We start from the raw sequence: 20,196 nt of genomic DNA, 5'->3' as shown, positions 1-20,196 counted from the left end.
TTATCTCTCTCGATATTATTCCTAAACAATGACGAATCAAATATTTAAATATATACATGTATTTTGTATGTACCACTGATAACACATGACTAACAATCTTATTACTTTTAATTTCATAATAGTATAACACTAAATTTTTAAAGGATAATGCAAATAACACTGGCAGCTCGTTTTAAAACTGAATCAATATCGCATAAAACACACTACTTAACCTATCATGCAACGAAAAAATTTTAATAAACATTACTATCTATTACATTCAACATTATCAATTCTTCGTAAACAGTTATTACATTTAATTAAATCACTTTTTACTACATTATTAATTTTAAGAAGTAGGTATTTTATCCCTTAAATTTTATTAAATTTTATCCCTTATAATTATCCCTTTTAAGGCACGATGGAGTCTTTGCAAGAAAAAATGTCCTTGAATATTTAAATCCTCTTCCACGGAATTGTAGAATTCTAATTAGAAACGAGACAAAGGCAGAAAAGACTCTTTCTTTTCTTTTACACAACGGTTATTAATGCAATCTTAACACGATATCCCATAATTACCTCTTTAGTAGCACTTAAACAACCACATGATCAGAACATTTTTCTGTAAAGCAGAATTTCAATCATTCTGATATGAATATGCATAAAAAAAAAATGCCAAAATTAAAACAAAATGTACGAAAACACAACATCGAATATCTTTGAGGAGGTTAACTGAGGGTTATATTCCAGGTTGGGAATGTATGTCATTGATTGTTGAGTGTTTTGAATCCAAGGCAAGTTAGAATTCTTTGCTTTTTAAATATTTCTTGTTATAATAATATTTTATTTTATTATATTTCTGTGTTTGTATAATTTATAATTCATCCCCTCCTATTTAATCAGAAGCTCAAGTAATCATTGTGTAATTAGTTTATAACTAGAAAATATACCAGAAGGAGATCTTTGTGAAATGAAGGATTGACATTTTAATTAAACGATTTCTATGTATGAATATCTAGAAACTGATTCATGCATGCATTTGCATAGAATCTGATGATGGATAAAACGCCTTTACTTATATATACAGATAAATATTCAAGGACCTCCATCCTCAATTTCCATGATGTATATTATAGAACTAGTTTTCCCAAAAATAAATTTCAATTAAATATTTTAAGTGTTATAATTCTACATCCATCATAATATTTCAAAGACAAATTCATGATTCAAACTTATTTTTTCATATTTATTCATGATTCAAACTTATTTATTGAAATTCAAACTTATTTTTTCATTTATTTATTAAAGTAGATGTTTCGCGCTAAAACTAGCTCATCTTTAACCTGCATTTATATAGTACAATTTTTAGACTTTCCGCAATGCATGTTTATATTTTTTCACTTTTAAAAAAATCAGCAAATGTTGTTATTAAATCACAGTTTTATATCAAATTTCGATTGAACATGTTTTTCCAATTCATAACAAATCATTATTTCGTCCATTATGTTTTTTTCATAACTTTATCATCTGTTTTTAAAAAATAATAAAGATCTTATTAAATAATAATTTATTTAATTATGTTTATTAATAAAATCTGTAGGAATGAGTAACTCCAAGGACCTGAGTACAAATCCTGCTGTGGATGATAATTATTCTATTTCACTGTAGACGTGAGTCAGCCCTGTGGGTTTGAGAGCCTTACGGGGTCCACCCAGCGTCATGAACTGGGGTATTAAGGGTACAATTGGGTAAAAATCTGGGAGTTGGACGTGATTCTGGCCAAATCACTCTAGCACAACCTTCGGTCTAGCAACAGTACTTTAGTCCGAAACATCCAATTTAATAAAGAATTCAAGAAGTAAAAATTTTTTCTTGAAACTTTTTCCAAATCAATTAATTTTAACAAATATAATGGAAACTACAACGAAGATACGTGTAATAAACTACTTTATAGCACATTAAGCTACCTTTAATTTGAGTGCTGGCAGACACCTTCACCTCTAATACTTCTTGTGGTAGAGTTTTTCATAAATTCCACAAGTCTTTATCATTTATTATCAAACATCTTTATTTATCATTATCGTAGGAAAAAATAAATGAAAATTAAATCTGTAACGCTACAACCCATGAAAGGTCAGGGGTACAGGAAGTACATTGTTACTGGACCAATCAGGACCAGCAAGGACATGGTTTGGTCAGAATCACGCTCGACTGCTAGATTTTTACTCAATTAAGGGTACCCACTTTATGAGGCTGGGTGGACCCCGGAGGGCACCCGAATCCATATGGCTGACTCACGGCTAGAGTGAAAAATAAAACAATTGTCTAACACAACTGGATTTGAATCCGGGTCCTTGGAGCCAGTACAGTGCCTTACCACTTAACTACCCACTCCCACATTATCATTGTTGTATTATATTATTACTATTCTAATATTATTGTAGTATTCTAGTATTTTCTAAATAACATGGATTTTAGATTTTTAATTTTCTCTTTGTCCATTTTTATAAATTAACTAAGCAACTTCAATAATTTTTATTTTGGCGCATACTTGGGTGATGAGTAAGACTGATATAATTGAGCACATCCATACCAAAATCATGATATGTTTGTGTGTGTACATAAACAAATACAGGAATAAAAATAAGATAAACAGAACGAAAATGTGTATATAAACAATTAAAAATAAAATAAAATCTTCTTCCAACATGTAAAACATATCCGCACGCAGCCTCAGGATCCCTGAGCTCTTTTCCCCACATCTGAGAGGAAAAGGAGTGCTTTCCAAATTCCCAGCGCAGTCCTCTCACCGAGACACTGGTTCTGAGTCGGTGTAGGTTAAGTCTAGTAGAGCCGCAAACAATTTTAACATAATTGGAGAGTCTGACCATGCTTTGAATTCCAATTGTCAAACTTATTTTACAATAAAATAAAAATCGCCTTTTTGGCTTCACTTTTCCTGCCAGCTTACCCTCCCCGTATTATAGTCTTTTCTCCAATTATGGCATAAACAGAAAGTTTGGCTTATATATAAATGTCTGAGCCTCAACATCACGAATTTTTAGCTAATGAACCAAGCATCGATATAATGAACCTTTATATAATTAATCCCTCGATAAAACGAATGTTTTTCCTACTGAGGTTCGATTGTACTATTTATTATTACAGATTGTAATTGTACGATTATAACTATACAAATTATTATTGAGTGGACAAATGACCTAGCTCTTCTTTTTTTACAATATTAAATAATAAAGCAGTAGATATTTGATTTTTCTTCAGTTAATTTTTAATACCATCTTACTGAATTTGTAAAAGTGATATTTGAAATAGTAATATTGTGATATTTAAAAACTACTTGATGCAGAATTGTAAAGACGAACATGAAGGAGTTGGAAGGAGGACTATCGGACAGTATCTAGTGCCCTCTTGACCTAAATCTCCTCTAACCCTATTTCTCTCACAGTCAGTCTGTTATTCTCTTTACTGCAGGTTATTTTCAAACTGATAACTACACCTACAACAATGCTACATAGATACTCGAAAGACAAGAGACATTATGTAGTTATATTATATTTAATAATAATTACTAAATATTAATAGAAAATATATGTATGTATAGTTGATCGTAAAAATTGATATATAGGGAGATGGTCAGGGTTGCGGTCAATAGTGAAACAAAAATAGTTTACAACTATCTTCACTATTGATTGCAACCCTGACCATCTCCCTATATATTAATAGAAAATAATACGTAGATGATATTTTCTATATTATGAAAACAGATGATGTCAATGAATTTTTTGAAGCATTAAATAGGCACCATGACAGATAAAGTCCACTATGAAATTAGAAAATGAAGGAAAACTAAGATTCTTAGACATGCCGGTAAGACCAGGCAAGGATATAATCACAGAATGGACAAAGAAAGGAACAAGCAGTAATTTGATATTGAATTACTATTCTTGCCATCCATTTCAAATGAAATGTTAGGTAATTAATATTTATATAAATAAGATAATAATAATAATTGATTCTAGTAGGCTGTATATAGTAAAAAGTAAGGTATTTAAAATATTTCTGGAAAATTTTTACCCAAAAAAATTAATTTACAAAATTTGGAATATAAACCTCAAAAATTCCAAATATAGGATGAAAAACAAAATAAAAAATGGATTCAACTACATAAAGAGTTAATCAGATGATATCTAGATAATAAAAAACGAAGGAAACCGCGTTATAATTATATATTTTTAATATAAAATCATATAGACATGAAAAAATATAGTATTCTACATTTCTATAATGTTTTGATCTTTTCTGTTGAACGTTTTCAAACATATTTCCTTTCACTCCTGTCGTAACATACAATTTTTATTTTCTTTATACAATATTTGTTTACAGGAATTAAACCTATACAATTAGAGCGTATCCCCAAATATAACATAATAATAATGAAAGGCTCCAAACCCAAATCTACTAAATCAGTCTTGACTAAATCCTCCCTTCTACGTTTCGGCTTACCCCTCGGATGTTTACCCGTCGGTTCAGAGTTTAATAACATTTTAAGGATCCATTCGTTACCAAGTCCTTACACGCTCATCTTATTCTGTATCTTATCCCATTCAATTCTGTAACCTAAATAATATTTACTGGGTGCATTTCCCCCAATTCAGCACTGTGTATCATCTTTTGTCGGTCCTAATATTTTACGTAATAATATATTTTCAAAACCATTAAGGCTTCAAGTTTTTGGACAGAAGGCGCGAGCTAAGCGATTTCGAAATTCAAAAATAACAAGAATTTCCCACCTTTAATTTCCTCATAGATTTCGATTTATCTTGTTACAAGAGAAAACTAAATACTTAAACCTATCTACCTGTTCAAGTGTATTAGGTTGTAAAATAAGTTCGTAGCGTTTTTTACTGGTGATTTCAGTAATAATTTCAGATTCTTGTAAATATTTTGAATTAATTATATATGACCTATTTTGATCTATTTTATGTTACCGTCTTTCAGGTAATTTTTTTAATTCCGTCCTCCAAGAACTTCTCAGATTTTTGCGCAATGAACTCTGACTTTTCTGCGATGTCCCGTTTCGTAGTGAGAGGGTTGCCTGTGACCAATGCTTGAATTTGGTCATCATCAACAGTTGAAGGACGCCCCGAGCTTTGCGTCTTCCAACTCAAAATTTCCGGTTCTGAACCGAGCAAACCACTTACGGACGGTGCTTTCTCCTAAGGCATCATCGCCATAAAAACTGCAAATTCTGTCAGTGGAGCGGATTTTCTTTTTCGGAAATATAGAATCATTAAATGACGAAAATAAATTTTTGTCTCTTCCATTTTTAGCAAGAGAAATACCACTTAAAGATAAGGAATCTCGGTTGAAACTGATGCATAAACGCACCTTAACAAATCCTTTTTTCGAATATGTAAACATTATTGACCAAGTAAATATGATTTTATAAGCATAGAGAGGATTAAATTGAAATATTGAAAAACGCTACGAACTTATTTTATAACCCAATAGCTATATCACCAAAATTTCGCCCCCGTATCTACTTTTAGAAACTATAAAACTAAACTACCTTAAACTCTAATAAGTAACTAGGTCTCGAAATAAATAGCGATAAAACAAATATAACATACGTAATACTATCACATTTACTAAATAAATCATTTCGTTTCTTGGCGAGACCCAATTGTCTAAAACAAATATTAAATAAATATATAGAATAACTATAAATCGGCAATAACAATGTAAAAAGTTAAAAACAAATTGAAAATCTAAAATTATAATCAACAATAAAAGTGCTATTATTAGCATTCAAGTTCAAAAAAACATTATCAAATTAACTAAATATAAATTCTAAATCATTTCATAAAAACTGTCATGTTACAAAATAATAGCTATAATTTGATAATAAATATCCATTTTTTGGAAAATTTTCATCCTCAAATTGTTATATTAAAATATATTTTCAGATATACAACTCAAATTATATGTAATAGTTAAACTAATTAATTTAAGTTAATTTAAATTTAATTTTTGTTAATTAAAATTAATTAATTTTAAGTTAATTAAATTCTATTTAATCCCAACAGATCACCTTTACTCTCCGTAGTAAACCTCTATCCTCCTGCCCTACAGTATCCTTTCTAAATACTCCACTAACGCCTGTTGAACACATTCGATACTTAGGACTCCATCTTGACAAGAGATTTACTTGGGATCCACACACAAGACTGAAACGACAAGAAACTGCTCGTAGATTCCGATTGCTACAACACTTACTTGACAAACGTTCCAAACTTTCCATTCACTACAAAAACTTAGTATACACTACGATAATCAGACCAATTTGGACATACGGAATTGAGCTCTGGGGCTCTACCAAGTCATCAAATTCCTCCCATATGCAATCCTCACAATCCAAAATCCTACGTAAAATCCTTAATGCTCCTTATTACTTTACAAATAAACTCAACCACAAAGACCTTAACATCCAATCGTTGCAGATTTGGCCCAAAACAGATATGCGTCTTTTCATTCAAAACTCCTTACCCATCCTAACCCATTAATTCATAATCCTTCATCCTTAACAATTCCTGATAATCTTCCGAGGCGTCTGAAAAGAAGATGGCCACGGGACCTTCTAATTTAAATTAATGCTTGAAGGACCACCAATGGGTGGTTCCTCCCCAAGATTTTCAAGTGTAAATGAAACATACAACAAATTTACTTATTTTATTTATTACTTGTACAGTTGTAAATCACATTAAATAAATTTTAAAAAATTCTATTTATTCCCAGATTTTTTTTTCACTTATATATGAAATATTTAGTTATTCAAAGTCTTTCAATCGTGAAAAATTTCGAATTTCAATTTTCGAAGGGAATACAAGTTAATACATAACGTATTTAACTATTACAAAAAACTTTTTTTTATTGTTTATTTATTTAAATTAAATTTCATCCCTAATACGATTTGCCATGGAAACTGGTTGTACACAAGTGTATGCCTTGTGGTGGTTATATTTCTCTTTTACACATCTTGTCTAATTTGTTTTATTACAATATGAGCTCTGAAAATAAATAAATCGTTATTTTATTTTCGGGAAGATCCAGTAAACTGATATATCAAGACAAATTACCCAACTGTATGTAAATCTTAATAAAGGTTATTTTAAACACCTTGCGTTCATGAAATGTCAATTCTTTGATGCGCGGTCATAAGGGCTTAAGTCAATTTTTGAGCATTTAAAGATTATGACCTATTATAGCACCCAATCAGAGCTACCGGTTGGTAATAAGGTCTTTATGCTTCAGATAGATTTACTCCAATCATGTTTTATAAAATAACAATTACAAAAATATCAATAATTAGATATCACATAATGTTTTGAATTTTGTTTTTGCTCTCCTGAAAAATTCATATTTTCGACTTAAGCCCTTATGACCGCGCATCAAAGAATTTATGTTGGAGAAATAATTCAAAATGCAATTTTAACACCAGAAATCCTGATTAATTCAAAATATATTGGGAATGAAAGCGAATATATTTCGAATTAATCAGTCATGCTCCAAAAGAAAAGTAATCGGGACCCATTGCAAAAACCTAAGTACTGTCACTTCTTTTAAACTGAATCTGCTAGAACTGATTGAGAAGTTTAACCCTTATCAGTCGCTAGATTTTTATACGTGATCCTCAGTAGGTTGTAGATGGTTCAGGTAAATATGCAAAAACTATTCAGTATTGTAAGAATAAAATTTCTGTTAGAAATTGTTTGTTTAACACATATATGAGATTCAAATAATTATTTATTTAGAAAAGGCAGTGATATATAACTGAATATTTCGATTGCTCTGTTACGAGCAATACTAATGAGCCTTGCGTGATCGTTAATAATACAAGTAATGCAAGTGGGCTAACAGTTGCGACAGACGTTTTTTGTCAAATGTATACGAATTGACAGTGAACTGTCCCCAGATATCAACCTTAAGTAATGTAATTACAATAGGAGGAAAAACATTTCTATTACATATTAGCCCAAAAGCTTAAAGTTGTATCAATCATAGGCCCCAAAAACAAACCCACCAAGGAATCCAAAAACAAATTTGTCAAAAAACGTAAAATCAGAACGTTTTGACATGTTTCGCTTTGTCAACTCCCACGTGACATACGACCGCAGCAACTAAGTACACTAAGTACAATTTGTCACGTAAGAGGTGACATACAACCGATAAGGGTTAAGTATAATATAATTGAGTATTTTGTTTTTAAATCTTAACATACCAGACACTTGTCTTTTAATTTTTTTTCTTTCGTCTTCTTAATTTCTTTTTTTATTACTTGTACCTTATAACTTCATTGTCAAGTGAAAAAATGGTGAGTTATTTTTTTCTGAATAATAACACTTCGATCCACTCTGTGACAGTGATAATCGAGAGAGAGCCTCTAGAAGCCTTAGTATCCTTTTACTCTGAAGATGGTCAGTAGGATCCAATAATATTGTGTCTCAACTTCCTGTTGTATAACCATTTCATAACTTAAACACATTAGCTACAAATTATCTTTCCCGACTATACCTCGCATAAAACTTATAAATTAATTTTAATTTCTAAATTCTCCAGACAGTTCAACAGAAGATAAATACAAGACTACCTCTCGCTGAAAGATTATCGGTCACTGTCACAGAATTAAAATCATTAGCCATCAACATACCAGAAAAAACACGTCCTTCTGGACTTACTAACGTTCAAATGTATATCTCCAGTTATCCAAATACCACAAAAAAAATACAACACCGTCAAAATATCAAGAAATGTTTCGACCAATATTAAACTCTACCATAACATACCGCAACATATACAGATGGCACAATACTAGATAAAGCTACAGGCTCGGTCTTTTTGACACAAAGCACAACCCATAAGAGAAAACTGCATCATCATTCTAATTTGTATACTGCAGAACTGAATGCCATAGCATCCGCCCTTTACTTTTGCATAACAGATGTACCGAATGACAATATAGCAACAATATCGGACTCCATTAGCGCTCTTCAAGTACTAGGTATAATGTAATCGGTTCAACCTCTCGTTCAACGAATTCATGAATACTTAATAATGTTAAAACAAGTAGGTAAATCAGTCTACTTCGTCTGAGCCCCCGGACATGTTGGTATTACAGGAAATGAGATGGCCGATAAAGCTGCTAGAGAAGCAATAGTCCTCCCAGGTAGAACCATAGCTATCTTAACTGCACAGGAACTTGCTCGCTTTTTAAGGGAAGGCATAAGTAAAATATGACAGCCAATGTGGTATGAAAGTCAGCCCAATAATTAGAAGGTATAAGGAAAGATGTGAAGTCCTGGATCAATCGGAAGTAGACGCCGGGAAGAAGCAGGGATCACCCGACTCAGAAGAAGACATTCTCTAATGACACATGTCTACCTCATGACAGAAGGGGGGACCCCTTCAAAATGTTCCAAATGTCATGATAATGTGACCGTCAAACACATTTTTGAAGAATTCGGTTACAAAATAACTCTGAAACAGCCAGGGATACCAACAAATCATCCAATGGCGTTGAGAAACGATCCGTAGTAGAAAGAGTAATTAAATTCATTCATAGGCCTAACTTAATAATCAGCCTTTAATTAATATAATTATCTACTTATCTTACTTTATGTTTAAAATTATAATAGCGCCTTATGTTCTTTTCACGACAATCGTTACGATCTACTATTAAACAAATCATAATTGCTAAGTCGAATAATATTTTAAACCTCACGAAAGTGAGCCCCACTGGAGTGGACCCGCGTGCATCATGCCAAAGGTATAACTAACTATACCTTACCAAAACCAACAACCAACGGGCGTTGATGATCTGGTTGTTAAACGCTCTTTCAAAACTAACAAACTAAATGCACATTTTTAGAGGGAGCCCTCAAATAAATTAAATTCACGTTGCAAAGATGCAATGTTCAATACTTTTTAATAGAATAGATCATATTGACTAGTAGTACTCGATAAAAAGGAGATCAATTTTTTTTTTTTTTTCAAAACATTTATTATTTCATCTTCAACCATCTATCCCTCCTATTAAATCTACGGTAAAAAATAAACATATCATTATAGGAACATTCATTATATTGGAAGATGGTTGATATAGAGATGGAAGGATGGTCTGGCTGCGGTCAAAGTACTCAAATAGAAAATAAACTATTTATTATAAACCCAACGACAAAAAACGCCTCATTGCGGAATCCATATATGTCAATTTACAAATCCATCAATCTTGAAGTAGCTAACGACTGTATCTCTTTGACCTACCGAAATATCTTAATTCCTATTAAACGTCTATAATTTTTCTTTTTATTTTAGCTCTATGTTTGTATTTCAGAAGTTAATTTACCTATCATCCACCTATATCTTTTATCTGTCTTTTATCCATCTTATTATTACATTTATAATTAATGTTTTAATTATATAATTTACAATACCTTTCAACCATTATTTCAATTTTTTTTCTCCACTACATTGTCTTTATTGTGTAAAGATGTATTGTATCCATTCTTTTAATTTTATTGCTTTATTGAATTGTATCAACATTTGTATTCCTCATTATAAATGTTTGTATTATCATTTAATGTCTACTTATAGTTACTTACTTTATTTTTTATAGTTCCTGATATTATCTTACTCCATTATTATTTTTCATTTAAAATGTAACGTCACTTTTCGACCATCAAATTACCCCCACTCCCCTGGGTTTTTGATACCTTTCAACCACCTCAATTCATTCTTTGGCTTTCCTTCATTCTGTAAGGTGGTTGAATTTTTTTGTTTTTTGTTTTCCTTTTTTCTTGATCTTTATTTTATTATCAATTCCCTTGTTTTCCATCTTTATATTTATCTATTTTTTTTATTTGTTATTATTTTTCTTTTCATTATTGTATAATCTATTTGTGTATTTCTTGTTTATTTATACTTTTCAAATCTTACTTTATCTTCTTCAATTTTATTTATTTATTTGTATATAAATTTTTAAATATTTTACATCAATTTTAACCACACCATAGTTTATTTTTACTTCATATTATCTTATTCTCTTACTTTTTTACTTAATTTTAGGTGTTTTTTAAAGGTAAAGTTATGTTTGCCTAGTTATCTACAGATAACAACTATTTTAGCTGTTGGCACCTTGTTAGGTCCTGATAAAACCTTGCAATGTGAAGGGAAACATTGTCAAATAGTAAATAGTTTATTTTTTATTATTACTTTGACCGCACCTAGGGCACCTTTCTTTTATTTATTATGTTTTCGATTGTGACAATTAATCTCTATTTTTTGACACATTAATAACTGACTAATTTTATTTAGAACAGGATATTGACAGATCATTGATGCCTTGTTAATCGATTCAGTAACATTGTTCGGCAGGTAACGAGATGAGGAGATAGGATCTCGTAGGCGTTTTGAACTGGAAGGGTTCGGACAATGGTGAACTAGAAAAAGAAGATCTGAAATTCAAATGATGCCAAAGAGCGTTGTATTCAACACGCTACGTCCGGTCCTGGCTTCGTAACCTCTTTCTCCGTGTCCACACTAGCCACGGGTTTTGTTTCCAATGACTCATGCACGGTCTCGTGTCAACTGCTTAGTTTTTTTGTTATTTATTTATTGAAATTCACAACTGTTTTTAAATAAAAATAAATCAAGTAATGTTAAGTTAGATTACAATATGATACAGAGATGTAGAAAAACTACCCATTGGAAGCACTCTTATGACATTTCTACATTAGAAAGTATAGAGGCTTTTTAGGCGCGTCGGAGATTGTCAGGAATGGAAGTGAAACAAAGGTTAGAAATTAGTGGATTTTATTGGTTAGGCGAAGGTCTTCCTTTGGGTTGCTTATCCGAATCTGTGTCTCCAGCCGACTATTTTTCAAACCACCGGCGAATGGTTCGTTCATCACAACACCCTTCCCCCACGTAGCAGTGTACAATAAATTGCAAGTAAATATTATTAAATAAGGGAGAATTAATAACGGCTCATTATAATCTGCAAACATAAACATAGTAAGCAACAAAAGTTCACTCAAATTCAAAGTGAGAGAATTACTGAAATAATAGAAACCTATATTTCATATGAAATGACTCAATATATATTATTCCAGGAATCCTATAAGAATTACAATAATTAAATAATAATAGTGAACTAGTATAAACACCAGGTAAAGAAAAATAATTTTATTTTCCAATGCATTCTCAACAACATACAATATAACATAGTGTATACAACTAAATAATGGAAAGTTTAATTCGCTAATCAAAAAATATATTAATTATTACATAAGCCATTAATTTAGGTAAATTAATTAATTTACCTGATATTGAGTCCTGTATAACTATTATTATAATTGGTTACCTTTTTCGAATCTAATTCCTCATTGGCCATAGATCACAAAACGGCCCCTAGGTGAACGTCTCCCCTAGGCCCGAGAGAGGGTGGTAAAGCTCTAGAAAGGGTTTCTACCTGCTTAATTGGCTTCTGTCCTTCGGCTTATAGCAAGAGATGTGTGAAAAGCTCTGACAACAAGACCAAGTGCTGTACACAAACACAGGTGCCTCTGTGTGTGTTGACAGGGTAATCGAGGGGAACAGGTATTCTCGCATTTAACACGGAATGTTAAAACCTCGATACATAGCACATAGGTATTACAGACCGGGTAGTTATCCATACTGTTATCTGTCCACGATTTCATATTTAAATTAATCCCTCTCTATTACCGAAAATCGACCGTATCGATACCAAATTAAAATTATCGTTTAAATACAACAAAAAACTGGATCGGAGACATTTTTTAATATTATTTTGTTTTTCCGATTCGCTATGTCGGACTGCAGTCAATCTTCCGCGCAAATCGGCACATTTCAAGCATATAGATTGACTCAATAACACTCCTCAAATTTTAGCTAATTCCGGTACCAATTAACTTTCTTTTTGGCCTCCTCTTTTGCTAGGATATTAGGTAAACAGAAATCCGGTATCTCCATAACTTTAAAAATATGATTAAAGTTCGTTTTCAGTGTATAGGAGTATATCGAGGAAATACCTGTTCCATGTTTCTAAATATATTTAGAAGTATATATGGGAAGGACTAGTAATTTAAAAAATAAATAAATAGATTTTAAGTTTTTCTAAGATGATAAAATTTTCGAAACTGCCAAGAGATCGATTTATACTTTATATTATATTTATACTCATTAATATTATACTTATAATTTGCTTGTGTATGGTGCGTTATGACTTGTCATGAATTTATGCCAGATGTAATTAAACCAAATTTAGCCAGTCTTGACCTTTTCTGAAATGTGGAGCTCCAAGATCAACCTTGGAGTAATTATCCCACTCTGATATTTATTATTCACTAATTAAAGTAAGCTTAATAATTAACACTATAATATAATTATATAATAATAATAGTAAAATGTCAAAATCATGTGAACGGCGTCGCAGGATGTTAAGCCCGCACTACCCTTGAGCCTGTGAGGTGATGTATAACTTTACGCCACACTGTTGGGCGGACCATAGGAAGAGCTGTCCAGTAATATACAGTTTTCAAATGCGTTAAAAATTACTAAATCCGAAACGTTTTTATAAATTTAATATTTATGGGATATTACCAGATTTTTATTATTCTTCTAATGCACACAGTAATATAAAACTGTTAAGTATATCAAGTAGAAACTAAATTAATATTTTTGAAAACATAACGTATTCCTAATATTTACATATTTAAGGTTAAAAAAAAAATCACATTTTCTATTCCATTCTAAGCTCCTAAATAACATTCCGTAAAATATTGAAAAACACCTAAGCTACTATAACCCAAGAAGGGTCTTGGGTGCAGTAAGTTGTATGGAAGTATTGTTCCTGGGGCAACAGTTGTGCAAGGATGTGATTTGGCCAGGATCACGCACAATTGCTATTTGTACAATCCCTATCCAGCTCAATACATCCTTACAATTTAATTAGAAAGTTGAAACGGGAATGGCCTCATGAAATTTTGGAAATAGGCTACTAGAATCTCTACTGGCTCTCCATCGATGACGTAGCTAGAAGAGAAGTGCTGGGATCCCGGAGTCCTGCCTTACTATTCACGTTTAGAAGGAGGACTTGGAATATATTTATTGGATAAAGGTGTTTAACATGTCTTATTTTACTTTCTTAATTTTAATTCTTCGCCTCATTTCTTTATTTTACTATTATTTAATATAATAGCACAATTAAATACTCCCTCTTATTCTTTTTAATATTGAACTTGAAGTAGCTATTCGTTCGATTAGAACTAATACAGAAGGAACCTACAATCAGCTATCTCAACCTCTAGCTCATGCCTATGATGTGGGTATTGTCACTAGAACCCGAACAGCGTTACAAGGAACATTCCAGGAATTGGAAGACACAGCAGCTAAACTAGGTCTCAAGATTAATGAAGATAATAATACCGTATACACGAAAATTTCCAGAAGGGAAGTAACGTTTCAGTTCTGTAAACTTTGTTGATTGAAGTAGTGGTTATAGATGACAACAAAGTATAGACCGAAATAGAGATCATAATAGCAGCAAGGAATAGATGCTATTTCTTTCTCACTGCAAAGAATATTGTGAAGTTTAGAGTTGTCTCTAAAAGAATGAAAGTGGTCATCTATAAAACCATCGTAAGCCCAGGGTTATGTGTGGGTGTGAAACATAGCCCTTGAAAAGAAAAGTGGAAAGGATGCTCAAATCCTGGAAGATAAAGGTATTGCGGAATATTGATATGTGGAGATGAGTTTCGGATAATAAGATTTGGAGAACAATGAGGAGCTGATGGCACTGTTTGGAGAACCCAACATCGTTGCAGAGCTCGAATAATATGGATGCCCCACCAAAGCATATCCAAGAAGATACTATATGGGAAACAAAATGGAAAACGAAAAAATAAACGTCCCCAGATCAGATTACTGGACGATGTGAAAGAGGATCTAAGGCGGTTGAAAGGTCTCCTCAGACCTGTGTAGGAACGCAGAGTCACAATAATGAAATGAAATGAAATTATTTAATTTATTTCCCTTACGATGTTTATATAATTTTATCATTTTCATTATCGATTTTATTTTATTATTATTATTCGGTTTTTCTCGCTATTTGAATATATGAGGTGGGGGATCTAGAAGTCCAATCACCTTCATATTTTGTTTATTTATTTATTTTATGTTTTCAAATACTTAAAACCTTTCGCACTATACGTGCCAAGAGAACCGACTGTTGAGCCTCTCTTAGTACATCAACAGGCACTCCCAAAGCATTCACGCCTGACACTGTTGATTTTGCTACGAGGCCATTGGTGGATATTATGATTGGAGTTGTGGTAACTCCCTCCAAATGATACAGTTCCTTCAATTCAATCGCCAATTCCTGATATTTCCTTAGTTTTTCTCCCACAGTAGAACTTATATTATTATCGTTTGGGATTCCGACATCAATAAGTTCTGCTTTCTTTTTTCTTAGATCGATCGGATATTCGGGTTATTATAGCGTACTGTATGGTCCGTAATTATTGATTCATCCCAATAGAGCTTGAGAAGACCAGTTTGGAGGAGTCTATTGGTGGTACTTGTAGTATGGGCTCTTATTTTCAATTAAGTTGTACTTTATCGCCAGTTCCTGATGCAAAATTTTGGCCACATTGTTGTGCCTTTGTAAATATTCAGTACCAGCCAACACTCTATATCCACCTGTGATATGCTGGATTGATTACTACCGAGCATAATCGATACTTATCCGATGTTGTTGCGTCTTTTAGCACATGCTTCCTATATGATCTGGTGGCAATAACCTGATCTTGGATTGCAACCACGAATCCCTCTGTCTCGGAGAATAGCCTTCCAACTGTTAGCCATTCAACTGATCTTTCTTGGTCTATGGAAGCTTCGTTCAGTTGGCTGTAGAATCTCCCATGCAGAGACTTGCTTTTCCATTCCGCCAGTCGTTCCTTTTCTGAAACAATGTTCAGTTCATCCGCTTTGCTCAGGTTAAATAATTATTATATGTAATATAAACAATTATTATTATTATTCATTTACTTTTATATTTTTTCTTAGTTTGTATTATATTGTGCTTACAGCCTTGACGCTTATTGTCATCGAATGTGACAGATAGCATAATTTCAATGAAAGAAAGAAAAAACAATGATTTATTGAGATTGTTTCCTTTTAATAAAAACATTATTAATTATATCGATTATAATCGATAGTGAAAATGAAACAGTTGTACTATGGAGGGGCACTGAACTGACTATCAGCGAGCGATCTCCCACATCATTTGCATATCCCTGCCTTATAGATCAGCCACAGCGACCCAGTACTATTCCATTGTGTTTCTCCTGATTCAGCAAAACCCCTTTGAATATAGCTAAAGGAAGTATGACTTTAATATCTCAACTTAGAATGTGTGTGTACTATGTGTCTGACTGATTTTGATGGACACGTTCCAAACGTTAAAAAAAAATATTTTTTCATTTGGAGCTACAACAATGCTAGAAAACCTAATAGAACATCATTTAAAGTGAAACAAATTTTCTAAAATATGAATACGTTTAATAGTTCCCATTATTTTTTTAAAAAGCAACGTTTCATTAGAAATTTTATTTTGAGAAATCTATATCTCAGAAACAATTAGATGTAAAGATGTCTATTAGCAACCGAATTAAAGCCAGTTTAATGTACTATAAAGTAGTTTATTTCGTTTATCATCGTAGGCGATGTAGTTTTCATGATATTTGACAAAATCGTATCCGAGCAATTAGAAATTAATAATTTGTGAATTTATTTTACAAATCCTTTAACTATTGATTTTTTTAGTGCATTTCTTGTGAAATAGTGCTTTTGAAAAAGTTATATCTCGGGAACTATTAAACGTAAATAGCTCTAATATTCCATATTCCAGCAAATTTACTTTGCTTTAAATGTTGCTGATAGTTTTAAAAAATATTGAGGCAGACTCATCAATTTTGTCTAGTAATTATACATAGTTTTCATTAAAGTAATCAGAAATTGGGCTGAAATAACTGCTATTTTCCATCCCGGTTGGCTACTATTCTAATCGGTCCTGAGAACTGGGAAAAAAATAAAACATCAACAATTCAAGAAGTATTTGTAACTTATATTCCTGATATTGAATATGAAAATTTTTTTTGATTTGTATTGATATGTTTCCGCTATATAATTTAAAATAAAAATAAGAATAATCAGTCATATAACTTTTTAGCCTAATCATAAATTTTTAAATATGTAAATCGATATATAATTGTAATATTATCTATGTACATAGTAAATTAAATTTAAATAACTTATAAATAATTTTAACTAATTATACTATTATATGTAATTATACTACTATACTAATTGTATTTAATGTATTTGAAGTTCACTATATAATTTTAAAAACTGATAATTGTAGATTTTTTTAATGTTATTTATAATCTATACACCTTCTTGAAATTAGTTAATATTTTTTAAATGAATAAGTTTTATATTATTTTAGTCTCAAAACATTTTTTATTCCTTTATAAATTAAAACTTTTTATCACAGTCAACCTTCTTTGTCATAATTTATCACAACTTATAAATAGGTTGTGATACATTATAACAAAGACTGTGATAAAAAGTTTTAATCTTTAATTTAATGTGAACAATTTACTAATTAGGGTAATTTGTGGACTGATATAAATGATCTGGGCAGAATAGCCTGCAAACAGTTATTTGTTCTAAAATTGTTCTAAGATTGTCTTTGACGATGGCCGAAACGTCGGAAAAAAATGTTTTGGTAATAAAATAGGATAAAAATTAATTTATTTTAAAAAAAATATTTTTTATTTTTGTAGAGCGATGATTTATATAATGGGTAAACTGACCGAAACGTTGTTCGGATAATGAAATAAAGTAAAGTAGTTATCAAAGAAACAGAAACAAAAATATTACAAGCAGCAGTTGATTTTATTATTTTCTCTTCAATCCCGTTCTTTCTAACAGCCCAGTACAAAGTTCCTGTATCCTCCGGGCGCATTATATCCCGGAGAGCCCCATCACAGCGCCTGAGGACACAGGGGGAGGCCCCGGGGCATTGACTGGCCCCTGGGACTGGTCGGCGGGCGGCCTTGGCGTGTCAAGGCCCCTTTACTATCTGAAAATCGTTAGCGGCCCTTTCCTCAGCACACCTCTTATATGTTTACATTACCTCATGTATTTTCTTATTTAGAAAACTCTTATGTTTTTTTTTTTAATAATTGATGCAAACACATACAAAAAATTTAATTAAATCTATGGATAAAATAATTTAAACCACATTCTTACAGAAGGGGTAGTTTGAGTTAAATTTTTTAGAAATTTAAGACATTTTAATTTATATTTAACTATTTTATTTATTCTTTTTATTATTTATTGTGTTACTTTAGATTTATTAGTTAGTTTTCTTTTTTTATTTGATATTTAAACATTAAAGTACAGCCTAAATACGCATGGCCATATTATTTATAGTATAAAGTTTAAAAAAATAAATGAATTTTAGAATTATTCAATTAAGTTAATAAAATAAATAAAAAAATAGTCCGCTGGCGTTCCCCTAGTACTATCCTCGGTCCCATCCTGTACACAGCTGAACCTATATCACAATCCTCGAAAATAGTACTGAAAGTGTTTTCTTTTTTTTTATTTATTTAATGTAATTTACAAATGTACAAAATAATACAATAGGTAAATATTTTGTATGTTTCATATACACTTGAAAATCTTGGGAAGGAACCACCCATTAGTGGTACTTCAAACATTAATTTAAATTAGAAGGACCCGTGGCCATCTTCTTTTCAGACGCCTCGAAGGATTATCAGGAATTGTTAAGGATGAAAGATTAAGAATTAATGGGTTAGGATGGTTAAGGAGTTCGGAATGATAAGACGCAAATCTGGTTTGGGTCAAATCTGCAACGAATGGGATTTTAAGGTTTTTGTGAATGAGTTTATTTGTAACGTAATAAGGAGCATCAAGGATTTTACGTAGGATTTTGGATTGTAACGATTGGATGCGGGAAGAATTGGTTTGGTGGAGCCCCAGAGCTCAATTCCATATGTCCAAATTAGTACCGAAAGTGGTAGATAAAAATAAATTCTAACAAATCCCATCAAATCACCTTTACTCTTCCAAGCTAAACTACCAACTGCCATACAGTATCATTTAATAATGTTACTCTTACCCCTGTAGAACAGATCCGCTACCTTGGACTGCAAATGAACAAACGACTAATCTGGAATCCTCACACAAGACTGAAAAGACTGGAAACTGCAGGTCGATTCCGACTATTACAACACATTCTAAACAAACTATATAAACTTCCAATTTATTACAAAAGACTGATCTACATGACTATAATAAAGCTTATCTGGACATACGGAGTTGAGCTCCACTAAACCTTCGAATTCCAATAGTATCCAATCCTCAATACTTATTACTTGGTCACCAATTAAATCATCCGTAAAGAGCTCAATGCTCCATATGTAACTGATCTAGCCCGAACCAGATATTAATCCTTCTATTATAAACTCCCTAACTACTTAAACCAACAAGTTTCTAACCTTGCTTCCTCTTTCATTCCTGACAATCCTCCGAGGCGCTTGAAAAGAAGATGACCTCGAGACCTTCTAATATAGAAATATTATTAGAGTAATACCAATGGGTAGTTTTTTAATTTCCTAGTTTCGTATATATAGTATCGAAAACTATCAATTCAAAATTTATTATTCAGCCTGCTTTGAAAGATGTTTATGAAAATTTAAATAACCATATTAAAGTTACGTTTCTTAAATAAAGTGTAGTTATACACTTATATAAGTGTACATATATTATTATATGGTAAGATTTAATTGTAATTTTGAAATACTTAGATGTATAATGTAGCAATTTTATAATAATATGATAATTAATAATTTACGATAATATAATAAATAATATTTTATATTTATTATAATACACTTTTCATTAGATACGGCCATCTTGTTTATACACACTGCTATCTGAAACAATGTTCAGTTCATCCGCTTTGCTCAGGTTAAATAATTATTATATGTAATATAAACAATTATTATTATTATTCATTTACTTTTATAT

General features: G+C 31.5%; 1 protein-coding gene across 1 annotated transcript in view; it reads left to right on the top strand.

Annotated features, from left to right (window-relative positions):
* Positions 1-20,196, top strand: part of DCX-EMAP (Doublecortin-domain-containing echinoderm-microtubule-associated protein) — a 149,857-nt gene that overhangs the window by 23,069 nt on the left and 106,592 nt on the right. The gene's annotated exons all lie outside the window — the stretch shown is intronic.

The sequence above is a fragment of the Halyomorpha halys genome, unplaced genomic scaffold (assembly GCF_000696795.3).
Source record: "Halyomorpha halys isolate HHAL.00 unplaced genomic scaffold, Hhal_1.1 Scaffold1355.1, whole genome shotgun sequence".
Classification (NCBI taxonomy): domain Eukaryota; kingdom Metazoa; phylum Arthropoda; class Insecta; order Hemiptera; family Pentatomidae; genus Halyomorpha; species Halyomorpha halys.
This window is presented reverse-complemented; position numbering and strand designations above follow the sequence as displayed.